The following is a 22,611-nucleotide window of genomic DNA, read 5'->3' as shown; positions in this document are numbered from 1 at the left end:
TAAAACAAAGCGTACTTAACGCATGTTCACAACAAGTTTTAAAGCTGGAGCTTTTGGGCTTCACACCGGAAACCATTCCCCGCTTGTATTTTAAAACAAAGCTTTAACAAGCATGTCTATGTGTTTAAACTTTTCTTTCTTAGTTTGGCAGCTTTAACTTCCCGATTCAGACACTCAAACAACGAGCTAACACTTCGCACAGCGAAAGACCAGAATTAGTTTTAGTATTCCCGATAGTAGCTTAATACTCGTCTTGGCGGTAGATAACAAGGAATTTCACCATGACAAGAAGGCCTACTTTTAGTCTGTCTTCCGAAACAAGCAGGTTTTTAAATGCCTGTCTGCCTTGTAGCACTGGATATGAGGAAAGCCTACTGCCACCGAAACTAAGGAAAGCATAAGACGATGCTGTTGCTTTGGTTTCAGTTGCTGATCAATGGAAGGCGATTAGCTCGTTCAACATTTACTTGCAGGATAATTGAATAAAAAATAACAAGACCAACATGTCGCCAATAGGATTTGATTCCGCCGCCTCCGTGTATCGTGTACGTTGCTCTATGAGCCAAACTATCCGCGCGGCTGCGGAATTGTGTATTTTCAATTCTATTTGGGCGTCTACCTCTTTTGGCGTTGAGATATCGAGGAAGGCGGATTTTAGCACAGGAACGGCGTGATCGATGTTCATGTCTATGGTTGAAAAGCTCCCACTTGTTTTCTTGTTCTCTTTTTTTTGGTGTTTAGAAGCCCGTGAGATTAGAAAAACCGGAATATTTGTGATCAGCCTGTATGTAAACTGCCTCACTGAGTTAACTGTCTAAGCGAGAGGCGGCCCCGCACTTTTGTGCATTGCTCTAGTGGCATGTTGAAGGACCCTCCTCGAAGGAGAGCACTTGAAGGACCCTCCCCTATTGTATTCGGTGTCTCGTGACGATTACCGTCCTGCTTGTCAAGTTCAGAAAAGGGGGCGGAAGCTGCTGCTGCAGACAGAGGCAGCGGGGGGAATGTGTCAATGGCCGTGTCCAAGAAAGAGCAACGCACTGGGCACGCAGGCCAGTATGAGGCAGGTCGTCTTCGCAAGGCTGTCAGGAGCACACACTTCCGTCGCTCTGGTGACCATGGACGCCGCAGTAAGCACAGAATAATTCCGTGCATTGAGCACGAAAGTTGGCATAAGAGCTGTACGCACGGTACACTCCCTGCATGCCCCGTTAGTTCAATGTGATACGGTGGCCTACGATGCCGACGCAGTTTGGCACAGGATTTTACGGCGTCCTTCTTTACACGAAGGAACCGTGTGCCATTGAGTACACCAGTATCCAACCCGTCTGGCCCATTGTAACCTATAGGATGTTCCCGTGCGGACTATGGCCGTGGACAAGTTCCTCGTTTCACACATAGGAGGCCAAGAAGAGGAAGGTGACGGTTGTGCTCTACTGAAAGTTCGCCTATGACGAATTTCACAATTCCATATGTCTCCACAAGAACTGTTATGCAGTTAGTTGGACCACACGGTGCCGGTATGGGCTATATGGAAGCACGTATAAAATCTCACGGACTCTATATGACGTCATGTACACTGTATAGAAATCGTAAGGAAATTTCGTGGAATGCTTATGAAGTCCCCACACCAGTAATGGAATTGCATATAATTTTCTATATATTACGGGCTCTGTATTCCCTCAACTCCATACAAGCGGCTCGTATGAAGAATTTAAGTAGGGTGTGTTGGGATCCCACAGGAACAACGGGGGTAAATTCACAGCCGGTCCCAGGCAGCCGGTGTCAACAATCGAAGGCGTGGAAGCCGAGCTCTTGACGGGGCTCGGGGATTTGTAGCTCGCATGTCCGTGCAGCGCCGCCCGAGAGCAGGTAATGTCTGTGAAAGAAATTTCTTACGCGATAGCGTATACAGCTGGTTCGATCGAAAAGTCGCGCCCTAATCTAGAATTGACAAGGCCTCAGAAAGGAGAAAGAAATGTTCCCAGAAGTTTCAAATGAAGAAGAGATTCGCCGACAGTGGGGTTCGAGCCTATGCCCTTTGCGCTCCAGGCGGGCACGCAACGCATATGCCGTTTTCTTGGGATGGCGTTGCGCACACGAACAAACATACACAGGAAAAAGCAGAAGACAGGAAGAGCGAACTTTCGAAGCGCCACCCTAGGCCTAGGTTGCATTTGCAGGCGGCGTCCTGAGAACGGTTGTTTGAACCAAGTTAATGCGCCAAAACCGACGTTCATCTTGAACGAGGTTTTCGTAAGTAAGCATTGTAACTGCTTTTATGGGCATTCTATGCTGTTTACTAATGTGTGTTTTGTTTTCAGAAGTACCTACGCCGTGTAAAGCGGGTAAAAACAGTTTAGTATAGTATAGTTTGTGTTTCGCCTAGTTGGTTAACACTAAAGTAAACTGAAAGGAGTTGCATAGTGTTGCTAAAAAAGAAGAGGCGGAACTCACGGTGAACACGATTAGGCGCGCGGCTATGGTTGACAGTCTCTCTGGATCCTCTCCGCTTTTTGAAAAACAATTTTTCAGCTTTTTGGGGCTCTAACGCATAACCCCCGATGATGGCTAGGGGTTGGTTCCCACTAATCAGAATAACCTAGGAGACGGTGCTCACACCAGCGGCAGGAATTTTACCTCGCATGCAACCATCTACCCTTCTTCCGGGACAGCAGCAGCGGGCAGTCCATGCCTCTCGCTTGTTAAAAAGTTGTAGGAGACATCTGAGCTTCGCCTTAAGGCTTTGAGGCGATAGCATTAATGAGCTATTGCCCATATACACAGAATCGGTCATTTTCGTTTGAGCATTCATAGTTCCCTGGCCGTCCTCATACCACTCCTGTTGGTGCTGTTCATCTATGCGTCACTGCCCTTTTCTAGCAGGTGCTGCCATCGTGGGACTTGTACAGCCCATATTGCTCTTCCCCAGCAACCCTTCAAGACAAGTCATTAATTTAACTGGTGCATACCATAGTGCGCAGTTTGATCACAATCCAGTGGGCAGGTTGTGACGACACCAGAAGAAATCTTGGCCTGGGTGGACCACCTGCCTCCTAGGTTGCTTTATTGGGGATTTTTCGTGGATTTTTTGCGCTTGTTGAAAGACGCAGTCGACGACACCGGGTTTTCTGCGACACAAGATCCTCATCGCTATCAGGTTAAAAGGGCGTTTGAGCGGGCTCTGCAGCTTGGTTGCAAAACTCTTGCCACGAATTGCGGGCATGGAACTGTTCCTGCGCAGTCCCGGCTCAAAAGTGCCTAACGTAAGGTTCAAAATCAAGCTCATGTTTTCGCAGCGATTGCCATCACTACCTGGCCTTTCGGATTAGCCAAGTTCGACTGATAGCCGCGCTCAGCCTCTTATGGACGAGTCAGCAGAATGATGGTGAATTTATGCCATTACCTTTTTGCTCCCTAACGCGTACCAAAATGAGTTGCAACAGGGCAGAAAATTGAGCTAGTTGGTATACGTTCATTATCAAAAATCAAGGTGCTAACAAACGACGAAAGGGCTGTGTCCACTGTGTCGTTTGTTAGCGCCTTGATTTTAAAGCGAAAGCTTTACTACTTGCACTTTCAGCCTTTGCCGTGGCGCGGCGGTGCCACCATTGACCTTTAGTTGACCTCTGTGTGACGTCATGTGTGACATCACGCCTAAGTGAAGGGCGACCGACTCGCGCCGTCTCAAGCCGCGGCGGTGACACCACCGGCGCCTAACTCCTGCGCTCTCCGCTAGGAGCGCAACAGGTGCTTTGGGACGTCACACCGAAGAGAAGAGCGACCGACTCGCGCCGTCGCAAGCCGCGGCGGTGCCACCACCGTCGCCTAACTCCTGCGCTCTCCGCTAGGAGCGCAATTGTGGCGTTACGCTGAAGAGATTAGGCTCGACTCACGTCGCTAGAAAGCCGTAGCTGTGCCAACCACCAGCGGCTTAACATTGCTTCGCGATCTCGCGCCGTCCGTGTGCGACGGCGGTGCACATGAATGGCGGCCTGACTGGACTGGATTGTACTGGACTGGATTGGATTGGATTGGATTAGAATAGATTAGATTAGAATAAATTAGATTACATTGAATTGGATTGGATTGCATTGGATTGGATTGTATAACAGATGCATCGCCACAAGTTTAACCACAAGCACCACCACCAGCTACACTACCAGCTGAACCATGGCGTAAGTACGGATATTGCTTTCGCAATTACCGGGCTTACCCAAGCTAAGCCACAGCGTATTTTTTCATAATAATACCAGAATGATTCACGCCTTAGTTTGAAATATTTCAAGTTAATATCCGTAATAATTTTTATTTCGGTAACTTTTAACCATATTAAATTAAAATCTGTATGTAAGACTCATTGAACGCTGCATCGTGTCGCTTAGTGTTTTCAATCCACGGTGTTACCATGCGGAGCCGGTACTACAACAAAGACCTACGACTCAGCGCCGAGCTCGAAAACTTTCTTCCGGAGTAAAGTGCACTTGGATCTCATACAGCCATTGCCATCGTATCCACGGAAACAAGGAGCTGCAATTTGCGTTTTTTCAGTCGAACTTTTTCTTCCCCTGCTTTTCTTTCAGCTTCTATCTATTCGGCTAGCTGCGATAGGGTTACCCAGTCAACACTGCTGTGCAATTCCCTTTTCATTCTTCGTGTGGCCGCTTGCTATACGTTTAGTTTGGTTTATTAGGGTTTAACGTCCCAAAGCGACTAAGGCTTTGAGGGAGGCCGTAGTGGAGGGCTCCGGAAATATCGACCACCTGCGGTTCCTTACGCGCACTGACATTGAACAGTACACGGACCTCTAGAATTTCGCCTCCACCGAAATTCAACTGCGACAGCCGGGACCGAACCCGCGTCTTTCGGATCAACAGCCGAGTTCTGTGAACAATAAACCACCGCGGCGCCGCGCATGCTGTACGACCACGATAATTTTCTGTGCACTTGAATATTTATAGCGGAGTCCGGAAATGAAACTCTGGTATTGAAATGCATAACATATAGCATGCTATAAATTGCTCCAGATTTCTGCTATAAACATATGCCTGAGTAAGAAGAGGGTTAAAAAAGATGCAAACACTTTGCATATCGCCTCGTTCATGGGTCTCATATTTCCTTTTAGTTAAACAGGGGTCCACCCTTTTTCTGCTTGACGGTCTGTCCTTTCATGTGGTATACCTTTAGCTCCACAAATAAGCCGCTGCGGTGGCTCAGTGGTTATGGCGCTCGGCTGCTGACCCGAAAGATGCGGGTCCGATACAGGGCGCGGTGGTAGAATTTCGCTTTAGGCGGAACGAAAGCTGCCAGTAGATTAGCTGCTGAAGATCTATTGTTAATTAAATGAAAATTCAGCGGCACGTAATCTTATTAGTCGGCTGTTAAAAGAGATGTTTTATTCTCATTAAGCTCGAAGGAAATCTACCATCGAAAGCATCTGGCGAAACCATTTGCATTCCACTTGAAACCGAAGGCATACTGTACACCCCAGATGCATGAATGCGTACGTTAAGCTCAACACGAATATTTTTTTGTGTGTGTTTGGCATCCTTGGAAATACGGACGCCATGACCAGAATTTGATGGCACCTCCAAGACATTCCACAGCTTTGAAGTATGGTGGGTCACCCAAGTGCGGAGGAAAGGTCCAGCATTTGTCTCATTCAATTTGGATACCTGAACTGCTCCCCGAAGGCGGGACAGAGTGGTGCAACGAAAGGAAGGATAGTGCAAGTCAGATGCGGCGTTCATAGTCTCAAAGCTGCCCTTGAGCTGCGCCTAACTGGCGGTTCCTGGGAAAGTTAGATCAAGTCAAGTTTTTTGACGTCAACTAACATCACTTTGACGTGCACCGGCATCGCACAGCAAGCGAGAGTTTTTGTACTCCGTCACGAGTGAAATGCGGCCACCGTGGCTTCGATTCGATACCGCTTTCATGGACACATCAGTAAGAGATTATAGCCCCTGGCGCAATTCGGCAAAGCAGGCATACTGGTGAATGCCTAATATGTTTTTATAGTGGCCAAATCACAACAAGGAGGAGTTCTGCGAAGCAATTACTTCATTAAATGAGCGATAAATGGTTGGGGAGCCGCTTCCCCTCATGCCTTTATCAGTTGGCTTTAGGCCTTAGTACCTTCCGTAGTACTGATGTGAACAAATACACGAGACGCCACAGTGCGAACCAAGCACTGCGGTCATGAAGTTCTCCTTGCGAAACCTGGCTTACAGTTATCTCGTCCTCGGCGCACTTTCTTTCGTACGACGTTTTACTTGTATTCTTGGAGGTCGACGTTGTGTCACGAAGATTGTCCTGGCAGGCGCTCTAGGACCATGAAAGATTCTTTTCTTTTGTGTGTCTTATCGAGACGGCTATTTCCTGATATGTTCTTTCAGCGCCTCGTCGTAAATGAGCTCCGTTGTTGTAGTCTGGTCTACGTGACCAGTTGTGGTGCATAGAAGCCTGAGTGCCGCCATATTTAGACAGGGCTAGTGGATTTAACTGTTACACCTTGCGTCTGAAGCGCCGTATCCGCTCGAAGAGTACGCGTCTTACGATTTTGCGAAGGCAGTTGGTCTATAACCTGAGTAAGTACCGAATTTTCTGGCATTGATTGATAATTTGTTCTTGAAAACACACAGCTGCGATGAAATGATTTACGGTTTATGCGACTTAACGTTCCAAAGTGACTCAGGCTATGAGGGGCTCCGTAGTGAAGGACTCCGGAAATTTCGACCACATGGAGTTCTTCAACGTGCACTGACATCACACAGTACAGGGGCCTCTATAAATTCGCCTCCATCCAAATTCGACCGCCGCGGCCGGGATCGAACCCGCGTCTTTCGGGTCAGCGGACGAGTGCCATAACCAGGCTAAGGCAAGTCATAGGAAGTTAGGGCACCAAAGTTGGTCTTCGCCGAGTGTTGCAGATGGGGGGGATCAGGGTGGGGGGGAGTGTCCCTGGGCGGTTTGCTTTGCATATATGTTAATAGCTACGATTAAATGAACGCCTTCACTACATTTGCGGCTTTCGCAGTTTTCTTCCGAGCATTTCGTCCTCACAGATATTGCCTAAGATATTGGCGAGACAGACGAATGCTGCTGTCACGTCAGTGTGGCTTGGAACCGTGTCAACGGGAAACAATGAACATGGAATGATTAAGGAGCAGACTTAGTAGGCCGTAGGCTTTTATCAAAGGCAGTACTTATTAGAAACAAGTGAAACACACTTGGGTATGTTTCTTTAAATAGCTCTTTCCGGGTGGTGTTCTGCTGTTTGTAGTGACGTTATCTGTTATTGTCGCAGTTTTGTGTTGGCGTACACTACCGTAATGAGTCCTCGCAAGTCATCCGTGAGAAATTAATGTGACCAAGGTGTGTGAGCTGCTAAACAAGAATGAAGGTTAATTATTTCACTTCGTTGTAATGACGACATAGGTGCTCCTGTCTTGGTTGCCCCGGGAAACCACGGAAACGTGCCCGCTTATCTGATTCGCTTGCGCAGCCTACAATGTAGTGCCCTTTGAAGGCTTTGCGGGAACCACCGTTACGACGCTGACAAATCAGGTAACAGCCACTGAGAATGTCATGAGGGGCAATTCTGTGTGAACTTTATCTTTCGGCAAGTGGGAAGAGGGCACTCAATATTAAGATAGACATCATAAGCGCGAACCTCCTAATGACGGCACTGCAGTCCACCCAAAAAGCGCTCAGTCCGTTATCTTTATTTCTGACCGACATTTACGGGCAGAGATAGGAACTTTGCGAGTGGAAACAATCTTCACGTGCTCTATTTTATGTCAACATTGGTTAACCCAAGAACAAAGTGCCAGCACTGAGACAGAAACAAGTCCATATGTGTAAAGAGACCATAATATGCATCAGCAAAATCCTCATCCAATGGAACAATATTGAGGCGAAGATATTCTCTAGTCGGTTGTTCACAATGACAACAATTACGTTGCACACGCTTCGCTGTAGGAAATTGTTTCTGCTTTGTTTTAGAATTTGTCTCCTTTTCAAATGTTGTAAAAGAAACTCGGAGTCAGCCGCTTCTAGACCGCTGATAATTATAAACGACCGTAATGCTGGTGAATGAAATAATGATTGCGTCGTGAAGAAACTAAAATGTAATCAGGACTGGAAGAATTACCCGTTAATAACAAACACATACAGTTATTTCCTTAAAAACCGCCTTTTTTTAAGAAAAATTTGTTCAAGCGTTTTTCAGAGGTTGGGCATGGGCTCAGGAAAGACTAACGCTTGCTAGTGTGCGCACGATGAGATGAACGAAGCGATGATGTTGAATCCGTCCTTATTTTAATGGCCATTGTTACTGTGAATATCAGTGTTATTTGCGTTCATCTACATAGCTGTCAACTACGACCCGTAGGGGAAAAGCGCTCTACTACTGCGCGAACGTAGGTGTTTTACTACTGAGTTTGGGATGGTCGGTTTGAAAGCAAGGCCAAGGGGGCCCAAGTTTTTTGCAGGAGCCGAATCTTTGAGCCTCATTCATGCTACGCCTAGATTACCCTGCTCCGTAACCTATGATTTAAACTCATTCATTGAGAGAGAGAGAGAGCTCTTTAATGAAGAACAGAGATTTTAGCCGGCGTGAATATTCGTTGACATGCTACTCTGCGTAGGGGAGGCAACGGGGGAGTAAAGATGGAATAAGGGTGCTAGAAAATAGTGTGGGCATTGAAGAGGGTTGTAATGCAACAGTTCACTGCATGACGGCTTCTTTGGACGAGACCGAAGTCAAGTTCTGCACATGGTAAAGTGTTCGAGCAATTTAGAGTTTGTCAGAAAAAACCTATAGCGTCTAAATAGGCAAATACGAATATCACTGCACGTCGCGGCTGTCTGTAGCAGCCTAAAGGACCTAATATAGGGACCACTGTGGGTGGCACTGGGGTGACGGACTGCTTGCATTGTTCATAGTGCGCACGATGTTTGGCGTACGCTAGACATTCGAGGAGAATATGAAGTACAGTCTCATGTGAGCCACAGTTGACACAGTACGGACTGTGTGCTTGGTTCAAACGCTATCGTAGACTTCGTAACTGCAATATTTAGATGGACGCCATAATAAATTATTTCGGGATGACATGTAAGACAGAGTGGTAGTCATTGCGCTTACCATAGCTGAGGTCGAATAAAAGTCACGTTCCAATAGGTAACATGAATGCGTAGTCACCGTATTAGTTTCCGGCAAGACTTAAGAACTATTTGGTAAAGCAGAGTTTGTTTTTCTCCGTCCAATTTTTCTCCAGAAAAAGATAATCTATAAGAGCTATTGTGTTTTCTCCTTTGAGAACGTATTTAAAAAATGCATAGGTTTTAGTTCTCACCAGCAGTAATTTCTCTTCACTTCACTCAAGCATTTGATTGGTTAAGCGACAGCATTCTTGAAGTAACCCGTGATGGCGTAAATAGCATTCTCCTAGAAATTACTGAAAATTATTCTAAGCACTGTGTCAAGTTCTTCTATTTGGAAATTTCAGTCCAGTGGTAAGGATTTTGCTGTCAAAGTTCCTAATGGCTCCGTCTTGGGGTCATCCCCTTTTTCTGTTTGATATCAATGATTTGCAGTAGGCATTAAACTATGATCAAATCCTGATACACGCCGGGGATACGCTGCTAGTATTAGGAGACGACGTTGCTACGGCCGTAATTAGTAAACACAAAAGTATGAAACATAGAAAAATGATGCCTGGCGACAAAGCCCCAATTCGAGTAAAACATTTTATCTGTTCTAATCAGAAAAATGAATTCTTTCGCACCATTCGGGCTACAATTTTCAAACTCAGGCCTAACCACTAGCCCAAAAGTGTGAGGTCTTGTGATTGATAACCAGCACAAGCTTGACACGTCCGCTGAGTCACTCAAAAAACCTGATATGACTTACACGTCATTTCAAAAGCCAAAATTTTTTTCGAGTACATCTCCTTGTTAATCTTTATCACGCATTCGTTCACTCACATAATATTTGGAGTATGTTTTTTGGGAATACCAGCACTCATCGTATTTGACTTCCTTATAAGCTTCTCACGAAGAAGCGCTTTTAATAGTTGCAAAAAATATTTAGTATTAAGATTCTAAAAAATTTTTTGTAGTTCAGGGTATCTAAGATACATAAGAAACCTAGTAACTTATAACACTGCTTCCTTAATTAACCAAATTGATAAAAATGCATTGCATTTAAGAATTGCACGCTTTCGGCGGTCGCTACGCATCTACGTAACCTTCGCCTGGTATGAACTCCTTCTTGGCGTGAAAGGCAGTAATTACGGTGGAGAAACACTGGAATATAAAGAAACTGCTTCAAACAGTATTCTTGATTATACGGTTCAGTTTTCACCTGTACTTCATGTCATTCAAAGGCAACTAAAACTTTCCCTGCAGCATTCAACGTAGTTCATTTTCTTTAGTGTTTGTAGTCTTGAAAACATGAGTTTATTTTCTGTTTTGAGCAGTGTTCAGTGCCAATACTTTTAATTGCCTTTTAATAAAACATCAGTGTTTCATTTTGCTGCTGGCCGAATAGAGTGTTCCAGTTTACATCAGTAGGGAAACTTAGTTTTATAGCCTCCGAGCAGCGGTAATTTCGTATTGTCATGCGCTGTGGGAAATAAGCAAACTTTCAAAAGAGAGGTAGCTGGGATAAAGTGCATAGGCTTCCAACGAGGTTCGCCTCAACTGCCTAACAATACAAGTAACCTGTCTCCTAATTGACGGAGGAGCCCACAAGTATTCATACGCCTACATACATACGGCCGCGGACATGATACATGAATGCGTAAATACCGGGCTAAGTTATCTATGATATCAAGGAGCCTTGGAGAAAAATGCTGAACTGAAGGCGGTGGTAAACAGGAAGGATAGCCCCGAAAAATACGAGAACATTCTTGGAAGCTCAGTTAATACAATCGCAAAGTGATCCTATCCTTCGAAGGAATAAATGGTAACATAGAATGCCCTAGGTCAAGCAGCCGAAGGATTGATCCACGTGCAAGCTTTTTTCTTTTTATTACAAGTATGACCCTGACGCAATTGAACATTTATTTGAGTCAGAAATATATATATTTACATTAGTTCGGTTCTTATGGAACGAACAAATATTATTTCGAAATTGAACAAGTCCTCGAAATGAACATCATTGTATCGTCACCATTCTTTATTAATGCTGCAGGGAGGGCCACTTTATAGCAGCGATGGACCATGAGAACCACATATGCATTGATGGCCTACGCATGCGGAGGATCTTCCACGAGGACATAGTGCGTCCAGTGTTCGCCTACAAACCACGTCACGACGATGTGTTCGTTGCAACGTATCCCAAATGCGGAACAACCTGAATGCAGTACCTCATCCTCAGTATTTTGTCCAGAGGCAACCCACCAAAAACTCTGCAAGATTTTCTGCTGGCTTCTCCCTTTCTTGAGTTCATGGGTGTCGAAGCTGCAGAGAGGATGCCTCGGCCGGGCCCCATCAAGACTCATCTACCTGCTAACAAGGCACCTTACGCAGAACATGCCAAGTACATCTACGTCGCGAGGAACCCTTACGATGTGTGTGTTTCTTTTTACTACCAGATAAAAGGCTTCACTCCAAAGTCTGTAAAGGATGTATCATTCGCGAGGTTCCATGAACTATTCGTCACAGGGATGCTGCCTTATGGGGACTACTTCGACCATCTACTATCCTGGTACGAGTACCGCGATAGGTCAAATATGCTGTTCTTCACCTACGAGCAAATGAAGAAAGATCCGAACTTTTCGGCTTTGAAGATTGCAGAATTTCTCGGAGAGGATTACGCAAGCGAGCTTCGACGGGACCGAGTGCTGTTTGAAAAAGTTTTAAACGCCACTAGATTGGAGAATATGAATGAACTGTTCAGTGATATGAACAGTAGGTGGGAGACGGAGCTACTGAGTCTGCCGCCGGATAAGGCGTTGAAGTCTGTCGAAGTGTACCGTGATACGCTGTCCCGAAAAGAGGAAATGCACGAATGTGAATGTTTTGTCCGCAAGGGTACTGTGGGTGACTGGAAGGCTCACTTCACTCCGGAGATGATCGCAAAAACTAAAAAGTGGATTGAATGCAAGACCGAAGGGTCCGACGTTATGAAGCTGTGGAGTGATATTGAGATTCCATGATTTAAGAATTTTACTGAGCTTAGAAAATTAATAAACACCATATTTTTTGAGAAGAGTACTTCTTTGGCACACTGTGTTGAGGTCCGGATGGTGATTCACTCTCCAGACTTTCACTCCAGACTAAATAAAAGGGGCAATTTATGGAAAGGAACACAAGTGCTTTGCTATGCATATAAATTGCCTGGTCTCCGCAGATCTTGTTCGGCTTATTTGTCAAAATGTGAAAGGATTATATGGCTCATCTGCAAAGAAACCCTCTATTGTCCTCGTTGACCGGAAAAGTGGTCACGAAAAATCCCAGATGTCGATACCTCTGTATAAAAGAAAAATAAAATTTCTTCTCAAGATGCGAGGAAGTCAACCTTGAAGTCTCAGAATGCGAGGCGAACACGCATTCCACAGGACACAAAACAGCGTTGCTTCTAAAACAGAAAAGGTGAACATAGTACAGGCATTGCCCTACGACTGTATGCTAATGAGTACGGGTGTCACAACGGAAGTTAAAAAAAAGAAAAGTAAAAAAGAAACAAGAATTCAAAACAATGCTTTCCCATTCGAAGCACGCAAGTAGTCTTAAATTACCTCCGTAATTTTTTGTTTTTTTTTGTGAAATTCCTCGCCTAAAGGGCTCCCGGCCTCCTCCTGCATTAACGCCTACCGGGCGGCAAAACTGCGTTTTTGTCGGAGAGGACGAGTGGTCTGGAGAAATGTTGTGGGTTCCTCTTGCACGCAGACCATGTTTCATGTGGTCGTATGACGTTGCACAACATCCAGGAACGGCTCTCGATAATATCACCTGGCATTACTAAGGTCCCTCTTCGATTTGAATCGTACTGCGATAATCGTCCTTACTGGTGACTTAAGCGGCGACGTCAACAAGCGCTTCCAATTCATATTCGTTGTAGCTTTGGATGACTTCATACGGAGCACGCCCTTGAGACGGCACCCACAAAAGTCCTGCTCGATGACACCTGATCGGCTGTGCGCGCATACTGCAGAGACAAAACACCAGTTATTAAAGCCACCCATCAAATAAATATGTACAATCGAAGTGCCGCATCCATGGCGTTAAGTTTTTTTTAGCATCTTTATTTTGGTTTGCGTAACAAAACCGAGGGAGAGCAGGCATAAGGTGTATCAGCACCTTACGAAGGCATACCCACCCTGTTAAGAGACTGTACAAAATGAAAGCAAAAAGCGTCGCATGAAGATATACAATATACTGTACGCAATGCAGATACACGATGCACAATAAGAAATATGCACAGAAGTGTGCAATGGAAAACAGACTATGGAAATAGGTATCTCTGGGAAATCAAGTGTACGCGTAAAACAATATATTAGTCTGAGAAAAATAAAATACACAGAAGGGATGCTTGTAAGAATACAAGGCATCAAAGGGACAAACGTCTCTTGCGTCACGATATTGCGTTAATATCTCCTGGTTCAGCTATCGCTCGATTCTAGGTATTGCCGTTTTATAAACTTATATTTTTTTTAATTTAACAAAAAGTAATGAGCGCGTGGTTGTCGCTAATCGCCTGAATTTCCCAAAACAGCAGAGATGCAACAAACGTTCGCCTGCAGTTAACACCTATCTCTCTCTTTCAAAGTCATTAATGCTCAACTAACCACTAGCGTCGACCAACTAATGTGGACAAGCCTCAAAAAATTATTTCGCGGGTTGAGTACCAAAACGTACTCCAGGCGTCACCTAGAATGGCTCGCATTATGCGTTTGTGAATACCTCAAATGAGGACCTTAGTTCAGAATTTCTGAAGCGTGGTCAGGCGTTCTTTTTATGTGGAAGTGTTGTATTTAAGGTATCGGTTAGTGAATGCCGTGTAGGTGGTATTACCGTAACGTCATGGGTGCGATTTAGGGGTACAGCATTCAGAATCTGCAGTAGCGGCTAGATCAGGTGGCCGTAAGCCGATTGGACACACGTGGAGGGCCTTACTTAGTCTCGTTATATGAGCGCCAAAAATGGGAGTTATCTGCACTATACTGTGGGTGTTATCGGCACACCCTATAGTAACGTCGCTTGCTGGCCACTGAGTGCTTTAAAAGCCTTGATGAATCCGCTTCTAAACTCGCACCAGCTAGCTTTAGCTGGGACCATTAAATCAGACTCACCGATTTCAATTACGGTGAAAAACAAAGAACTGGTACGATCTTTGAGGGCACCGAATATGACCCCTTTCTGTAAGCTTACTGAGTCTAATGTTGTTTCAGGAATATAATAGGAAATGAAATCTCGAAGGTGAGAGAAGGACTAGTAACAGTATAATGATAGTTGAAGCATAACGCATTATGTATCTTTTCAATTTTCACTTTGCATTAATGACATTAATTAATTTAAATGGTTTGTTTACTAATTGTACCTAATTTCTCTTAAAAGGTACCACTACAGTATTTCAAATTTGAAAATATCTGTGATTTACATTCTTTCAAACTTCGCACTTCTTTCGTATCATACTATACTTCAACTTATCTTCACGGAGACTAACGGCGCAGGTGTTGCTTAAGTAGGTAAAGAGTATGCGTTCAAAACATGGAGATTAATACACACCAGCAATGTCCGCCCCCAAGTGTCAGTTGGCTGCTGTATGGGGTGCGGTATTCTTAAGCTGCCAACATAAACTTAACCGAAAAAGACAGACATTGTTCGTAGCATTTAGCCGCAACTACGAGACTTTCCTTGAGCAATATTGAGACTAATCTGCAACGTGCATAGAGGTGATTACAACGTAGGAAATAAACAATAAATCGATCAATGGTGAAAGTGTCACTAAAACGAACCACCGTACTGCAGAGATGACTCCACCACGAAAAATGTACAACAGTCACAGTAAGGAACAGGGCCCAGGGCGTCAGTCGAAGAAGCTGAACTTCCTTTCTGGGTTCATTCCGGATCCTGCGGGGCAACCAAAGGCTTGGGCAAACGGAGCGAAATACATGACCGCCTTGTTGCACTCGCCCGAGAACGCATTTCCGGCCGGCGACTTGGTGCACCAGGGGCTGCAGGCGGCGATAAAGAAGACCTGCTCCACAGTAAGCTCCTACGAGATGCAGGGGACGGAAGAACTCATTAGCTTAGCTGTCTTCCACTAGGAATCGCAAGCGAATTGGCAACTCTAAACAGCAGCGCAAGGTCAGAATTAAAGGTAACTACCTGCATCACTTGTGAAATAATTTCTTGCAGTACGAGCTTTCTGTATAGGAAGTTACTTTGCTTGGAATTTAGTCACACGTTTTTACTACTGGACATGGCGTGTGGCTATTTCACTGAGGACGAATTTTGATCTTTAACTGTGCAGTTTTTGTTTCAATTTAGGTTTTTAGCAGATGTTTGGTCTGGAATTTATTTCAGGCGTTTCTCTGATGAGCTCCTTAAAGATTATGCCTAGCAGTGAATTTGCCAAACGGAACTCAAATGAGTCAGTGTTGCGTAAACTGGTTCTAGTTTTTCGAACCTTCTACTCCACATTGTTAGTCTGCGATACATTTGCTGTCTATAGAGAACGCGTGATCCTTTACGCTGCATCGAAATAAGGCGAAATTAGCGTTAAGTGTGTATGCAGTAATTGAAACCAGTTTCGCTTATTTTGCATGGAATAGAATATCAGCCTTACGTAACTCTTTATGAAAATTACAAAACTGCAATTTAACTTGACTTAGCAGGTATAGTTGCTGAGTAATTGCACTAAAAGGCCTCGGAAAGTTATTCTATGGGCGTTAAAAAGTTAAGGAATGTGACCAAGTTTCTATATTAATTTTGAGCAAAGCCTGTTTCTCGTCTATAAACCTTTTTGTTGCTTTTTCTGATAGTCAATATGTTGATAGAAGTTGTACTCCAACAAGCATATTAAAACGCAAGTGTTTCTAACAAAAATAATTTGAAAAAACTTACTTTGCCTATACATAGAAAAACTGGGCTTTATTGGGCTCCTAGTAAATCTAAAAATTGATGAAAAAAATACAATTTTACTGCCTTCTCTACGAAATGCCGGAGCAATCAGTGATAGCAATCGTGCAAAGAGTGAGAGCTGAGAAAGCCAGTTTTGAAATTTATGCCCGCGTTGGCTCGTCAGTGGCCTCGTTTGGTTTTTTTCGTTTCGTTCGAGAAATCGGTCATTGCAGCCAGCGAGAGTTGTGATGTTAGCTACTTATGGCGACGCTCAGATGGCTGTCCCCCGTCGTGGGATACCCGCGGAATCAGCCATGGGCTGGTAGCATGACACAGCCAATTCGGTCACAATTTTCCTCGAACATAGATATCAAAACGTGTAATTTTCTGCATTTTAGCTGCATATTGTAGAAAGATGAGGATAATGACGGGTACAAAAAAAAACATCCTCAGCAGCCGACACGTTTGAACAACTTGGTCATCCAATTTGCCGTGCGCCCCGCTAAGTTTAGCGGCGAGCAACCTATTTCGCCTTATAGTTGTGCTTCTGAAAAAAAATGGAGAGCACTGAAGTCTGCATACGTGCAGCAATGCGAAAGCACGCCTTTTATCTTCGCTTTTTTCTTACTCATAACGTGGAAGGCTGCACTTAGTAATTACCGGTGAAGACATATTACAACAGTTCGCCATTTCCGGCCACGATATACTACGTCACTTCCGCATTTCAATTAGGACATAGTACACCGCTTCGTAATATCTGGTTACGTCACAATTTCAATATGAAAATGGGTTTTTGAGGAGATAAAAGGGTGCAGTACCTTTTACATTTCGACATCTCGATGGACACCTCCACCACGCCTTTAGGGGAAAAGGTAGGCAAAACTCACTGTGGACACATCTTGCGGACGTGGTTTGCGTTCAACTTCCGGGGACTGCTTTTTGTTGGCATGTGCCATATAATGCCTTCCCATTAAAATATATAGCGTGGATATAATCGCGCACTGGAGTAACCAGCCTCTGCATTAGAATGGAAGACACATATGAAGGTAGAGATGCTAACCACATTTGAAATTAAGGAAATATGAGAAATGTTCTTGAAGGCGAAGTTATCGCTTCGCTACCCAATACAAATAAGGTTTATTGTGGTTAAATAGAAGAACTACAATGTGCTTCCGGTGAGAAGCGAACTTTCACTGTCCGCATGCCGCAATAGCACATGTCCTGTGCTGTTTTGTGTCTCGTGTTCCGGTTTCTCACTGTACTCATATGGATTCCTGGTGCAAAATCCAGGCAGTGGCTGGTAGGTGGGTCGGAGGCGATCCAATTAAAAAAACTGGATGTTCACATGATATATGCTTGCCCCATTTGCCGCTCCAGTTGGGTTTTAAATCGCAGCATTGTCTTTACATTCGAATAGCATCCAGGTTCATACCAGAACTTTATTTTCCCGGGACGCTTCGCGCGAAGGAAACGAAGACGCGTAAAACGGAATCCCCTCTGCTTAAGTGGGCGAATGACATACAAAGCATGCCAAGCTGGCTGAAGAAGACAAATACTTTTTCATGACGCGACGCGCAGTGTCAGTGCGTGGCTGGGCGGCAACGGCGTTGGTGAGAAACTCCGAAACGATTCTCGCCTCTTCCTGGTCATACAGCGCAAAAGTCGCAGCAGCGTCCCCGCTGTCTGTTCTGGTACGAACCGGCGAGACGCGGTCTTGCGTGTGGTCCACGTCTTCGCTGAAAGCCGCCTAGGCCACTTCTAGTGCCGGCACTTCGGGGAAGACGCTCTCGTTCTGGGCTAGGCAGCCTCTTAAGCGTTTCTCGAAGGCCGGTACCGAGGCCTCGCTCACCCATGAAGAGAGGACGCGGCCCTGAGGGTCCACCTGCGTGGAGGACAAGGGGAAGTTGTCAGATCATAGAACAAACATGAACTGAATCTGATGGCTTTTCAGCTGGACGTCGTAAAGGTAACCTCAGGAACAGATATTAAGGCGAGAGCCTTACTATGCCCTTTAGACGTTCTTCATAGACCATTGTTGAGGCCGAGATACTTTGAAAAAGATGGTCCCACAGCAGGCGCCGTCTAGCCACCGAAGCGGCAAGTGCAATGACGGCATGCTGAACAGATACCAGGAGCAACCGCCACTTCTCCTAACTTAAATAACTAACATCAACCAGAACGCTACCGACGCGTATGTCTTATTGGAGTTTGCTGTAAATGTTAGAACCGAAAGTTTTAAATAAATTCAGTGAATATCTCTGGATAAAATTTTCATATTTTCTCAGCACGCATTTCACAGCGCATTCTTGTGGCAAACGCCATTAGTATGTCCCTAAATCATAATTGCATAGCATCGCAGATGTAGCGTCTTCGCAGGGATGCATGTTTTTAGAATGCGCCGAGGCGCATGATGCAGCATGCCAAAAGCTAGTGCTATACAGGCTAAGACATCTAACAAGACAAGAACGGAGGCTAGTCAGTTGTTCTTTATGACAGTAATTGCGCTGAACTCTGCAAAAGGAGGCGCACTTCGTACGTATAATAGTTCCATCATGTAGTCTTCGAGCTGGAACTACATAACCTATTTCCCCGCGCGCTAAGAGCAGTGAACGTTGTCTGCGACCATCTTTACTGCACTAAATGCCTGCTTATATGTCCTGTCATTTAGCTGACTACTTCAAATCATCGATCAACGAATTACGTGCTTGTGCCTCCGAGTGTTAGGTGTTGGGTCCGCTCGTTGCTTAGTTGCGATAATGACGTTCAGCTTGGGCGGAGTAATCAATGACTATTATGTACGGAATGACCGTATAAGATGCATGGCGAACATAAATACAGGGCTACTACAGGTCTCAAGGCTCCTTTGGTCTGTTCATATGAGATGGATGAAGAATTTGTCATAAGAGGAGAGTTACGGATGGGCGCCGGAGGAAACAAGGTAAAAGAACTGCCAATGTGGAGATGTGATATGGTGGATATATAGATATCTAGGTGCATAAGTTGTCAAAGAGCAGAGAGTGCGTGATTCTCACCTCTGAACTGTTAAAAACCTGAAGTGATAGTATCGCCCCACGGCTCGCCTCACAAATCAGTAACAAGGCAAGTCACCGATCTTTGAGCACCGACTTATAATTGAGTGCAAAAGAACTGTACTAGCGATACGAGGGCGTGCGCAATGGCGAGGACCTCGAGGGAGAATTCATCCGAAGGGCCTATATATACGGCCCGCTGGTGTGGGTTTCAGGAGCGTGGAGGTGGGGATGGTACAGGGAGTAGCCGCAGGAATCTTGATGAGCCACGAAGGAGGCATCCGTGTACGCTACACCCTGGGTATCAAAGAGAGGGGAATGGTGCTGCGCGGCCGCATGACGACGGCCGGCGTGCAGGACGGGGGACATGTTGGTCGGGAGTGGGAGGATACGAAGTTTGGGAGCCGCAGTGGGAATTTGAGAGGTAAACGGGGCGATGAGAATGGGCGAGATACCCGCTTGAGTCAGTAACCCCTGACCCTGACGGGTAAGGGAAAGCCGGGCAAGCTGGGAGTCACGATGGAGAGAGTGAAGAGAACGGAAAGGATGAAAGAGACCTGTGGCAAAGATCTTAATGGTAGAGGTAGTGATGGGGAGATTGAGAGCTGCCTTGTAGAGGCCCACAAGGGCAGTCTCGAGATAATTAAGTTGAGTCTGATTGAAGGAAGCGTAGGGTCCAAAGTACAAGACCTTGCTGAGGGCCAGCGCGTGGGCAGCTCGGCCCGCATGAGCCTCGTGGAGACCTGAGCGCCGAGTGACCACGTGCCGCACGAGGTGAGTTACTGAGTGGCAGGTGGTGACAGCGTTGTGGAGGGCTTGCACGTTCTTGGCCGCATGCAAAGGAAAGCCCAGAACTTTGCACTGTGTGACGACAGGAATGGGAGAGCCAGAAAGGTGGAGAGATACGAAGTGGTTGTGCGAACGCTGGTATGAGGAATGGTAGAGAAGGAGAAGCTCTGATTTTTCAGAAGCAGGAGAGAGGCCAGCGGTGGTGAGAAATGAGTCGATGAGATCTAGGCAACGTTGCAGGGTGGAACTGCCGAAATCTGTGCAATAATAAGACCCCCCCTCCGCCAGTATCTACTCACCCGCCCCTCCCTGCCCCATTTTCTCCTTCTCCAGGAGATCGGACGGCCCGCACTGTCCCGGGCTACCGATCCTACCATGCGACTACGGCGACACCACTTGCGTCTATTTATATACGCAGCGTCGTGCTCGTGGAGCGCCTTGTCATCCCCTCCACCCTCCTTAAATATTTAGTTGGTGTGGTCTATTACCACCCTTCATCACCTGGACTTGAGTACTGAAGAGCAGGTCGATATGCTTCTGGAGTGCTTACAAATAGGCTAATGCAAGCCAGGCTATCCCACCCCTGCATGATGAACACACATGTAATCAAGGGAGTCCTAACATGGTAGTTAGAGGGACTGACTTTCAAGCTTACTTGAAACCATAAGCTGTTCTTCCGTTAGATGACTATTGCGCCTATTATGTTTTCAGGGGTGAAATAGGAATTGACTCGGTTTGCCTTACACTCGCTCCGAACACCCAGTGGCGTGAAAAAAAATCAATCGTGGGTTCACAAAGCATCCGATTTCCGATTTCCCCGAGTCGCGTAGCCGTAGCTCCAGATGCAATGGTTTGACCATGCGGCTACCGGTGATCAGCACTGCGAGAAGTGTGGGGCCGCCCGCAATTTCCGAGCTTTTAAGGCGGTCTTCGTTTCAGTCCGTCTGATGAGTTTCGGTGGCTGCCACTTTCATATCAGTGCCCTACTTCGCAGAAAGCCTTCATTACTGGTCTCAAAACACAACCTACAGACGAGTCTGCACCAGAAGAAGACCAGTTTCCTTCGTCAGAGTCGGGTGGTGGAGTCGCTTCTTCAAAAGGTTTCCATGCTGCAAGGGTTCTTAGCCCAGCCAGACGCCACTGTCCACTGCGTGCGAGTCAAATAAAAACGAAATTTCTTTTGAACGAAAATATCCTTACGGTTTCTGAAAACTCCTTGCTAAACATATATACTAGCCTTTTGTGCAGGCATCGGCTAGCCTTTTTCGTGCCGATTTTGCTTGCCTTCAGAGGGAGCCTTGGTATCAGCAAAGATACTGTCTCAGCTTGAGACTTCAAATGCCTTTGCGTCCGGCTTATCTTGTCGCTCAGGTGCTGGTGTCAGCTTTGAACGACTCGTAAGATAAGCGCTCGGGCGCTTTGTTCTCGTGCACGGTACTAGAACTGCTCTATGAAGGTCTGACCGCCGCTATGCTTGAGTCCTGGCGCATATGAACAGTTGTAGCTGCTCTAACTGCGTTACCTTCCGTTCGATTTTGTGCTCCGCCCTTACAGTGGATCGCTTGCGAATCTGAGTGCCCAGTTTTATCCATAGCCTTTGTAAGTACCGGATTTTCCTGCGCTGTGGCTACCAAATTCCTGTTGCCAAAGTCAAAACACAGCAGTGTTAAGCATAGATTATTCAGGTTTTACGCGATGGTTTGTGCCGTGGCAGCGCACAAATTATCTTCTGCAAACATTAAAGTATAATGTACCATTTCCTCTAAAGAATATGAAAGCACATTTTTTGTGGTTCTATTAACGTAACTCGTAAACACGTACTGCGAGAAGTATTTGTTGCTAGACAATTTTCCCTGAATTTAGTTTTGATTTCGTTGCTGAAATTGTGTGGGTGGACATAGGGAGTGAGTGTGTTGTTTGCCTTCTTATAAGAACCTCACATTTAGAACGGTTTATAGTACTAATTCCATTTGCTTGCGTCGCAGTTTTACTCTTATGTTGATCGTTTTCTGTTTTCTAGTTAAATTATGTTGATGAATGGAGTTCTGTATTCTATTGCAATATTCGCTCATGTTTGAACCATTGCACTCTGTATGTAAAGTCGCTGCTGCCAAAATGGCTCCCTGACCTTGTCAAGCTATGTTCAAAGCTATTGGTCAGTGAAGCCATCAACCTTGTTCCAGCGTTGAAAATAAATTGGATTACATTTAATGAGAAGTTTTTTACTACAAAATTTATTTTCACAACGAGGTCCTGGCAAAAAGGTCACTTCCGCCACCAAGAACTGTATCATTGGCTACTTCCCAGCTCGAACACAGAGCTCAGAAAACAAATGAGATTAAGCGTAACTGTTGAGAAAAAAAAAGAGAATGTTGCAGCTCGGTTGGTTTTAAGGCTATCATACGCAAGACAAAGGCTTAGGAAAACCAGTCCTTTGCGCAAAACGTGATTGCAGATTGTCCTCGAACGTGAGGAGGCACGCACGAATATATTTCCTGGCGCCAGATACCCGACACTGGTTTTATTTTTAGCGGGAGCGTTCGCATCAGAATCCATGGCTTTATGTTGTGGCGAAGGATGGCGTTGAGTTAGAGAAAGGGATAACTTTAGCTTGTAAAAAGCTTTTAACTGCTCACAGATGTGTTCAGGCCGACTCAATTCGCAAGTTAATTTATTAATTTCGGCCTGCGTATCCCTTGCGAGGGGATCATAGCTGAGTTAG

General features: G+C 45.5%; 1 protein-coding gene and 1 pseudogene across 1 annotated transcript in view; one reads left to right on the top strand and one right to left on the bottom strand.

Annotated features, from left to right (window-relative positions):
* LOC149332034 (sulfotransferase 2A1-like) overlaps nt 1–22,611 on the bottom strand; it is a 47,933-nt gene that overhangs the window by 5,069 nt on the left and 20,253 nt on the right. The window lies entirely within an intron of this gene.
* Nucleotides 11,201–12,232, top strand: LOC149332036 (sulfotransferase 1C2-like; annotated as a pseudogene).

Source organism: Amblyomma mixtum, chromosome 8, assembly GCF_055824585.1.
Source record: "Amblyomma mixtum isolate Tamu chromosome 8, ASM5582458v1, whole genome shotgun sequence".
Lineage (NCBI taxonomy): Eukaryota > Metazoa > Arthropoda > Arachnida > Ixodida > Ixodidae > Amblyomma > Amblyomma mixtum.
Note: the sequence above shows the minus strand (reverse complement) of the source record. Positions and strands in the feature narration are given on the sequence as shown.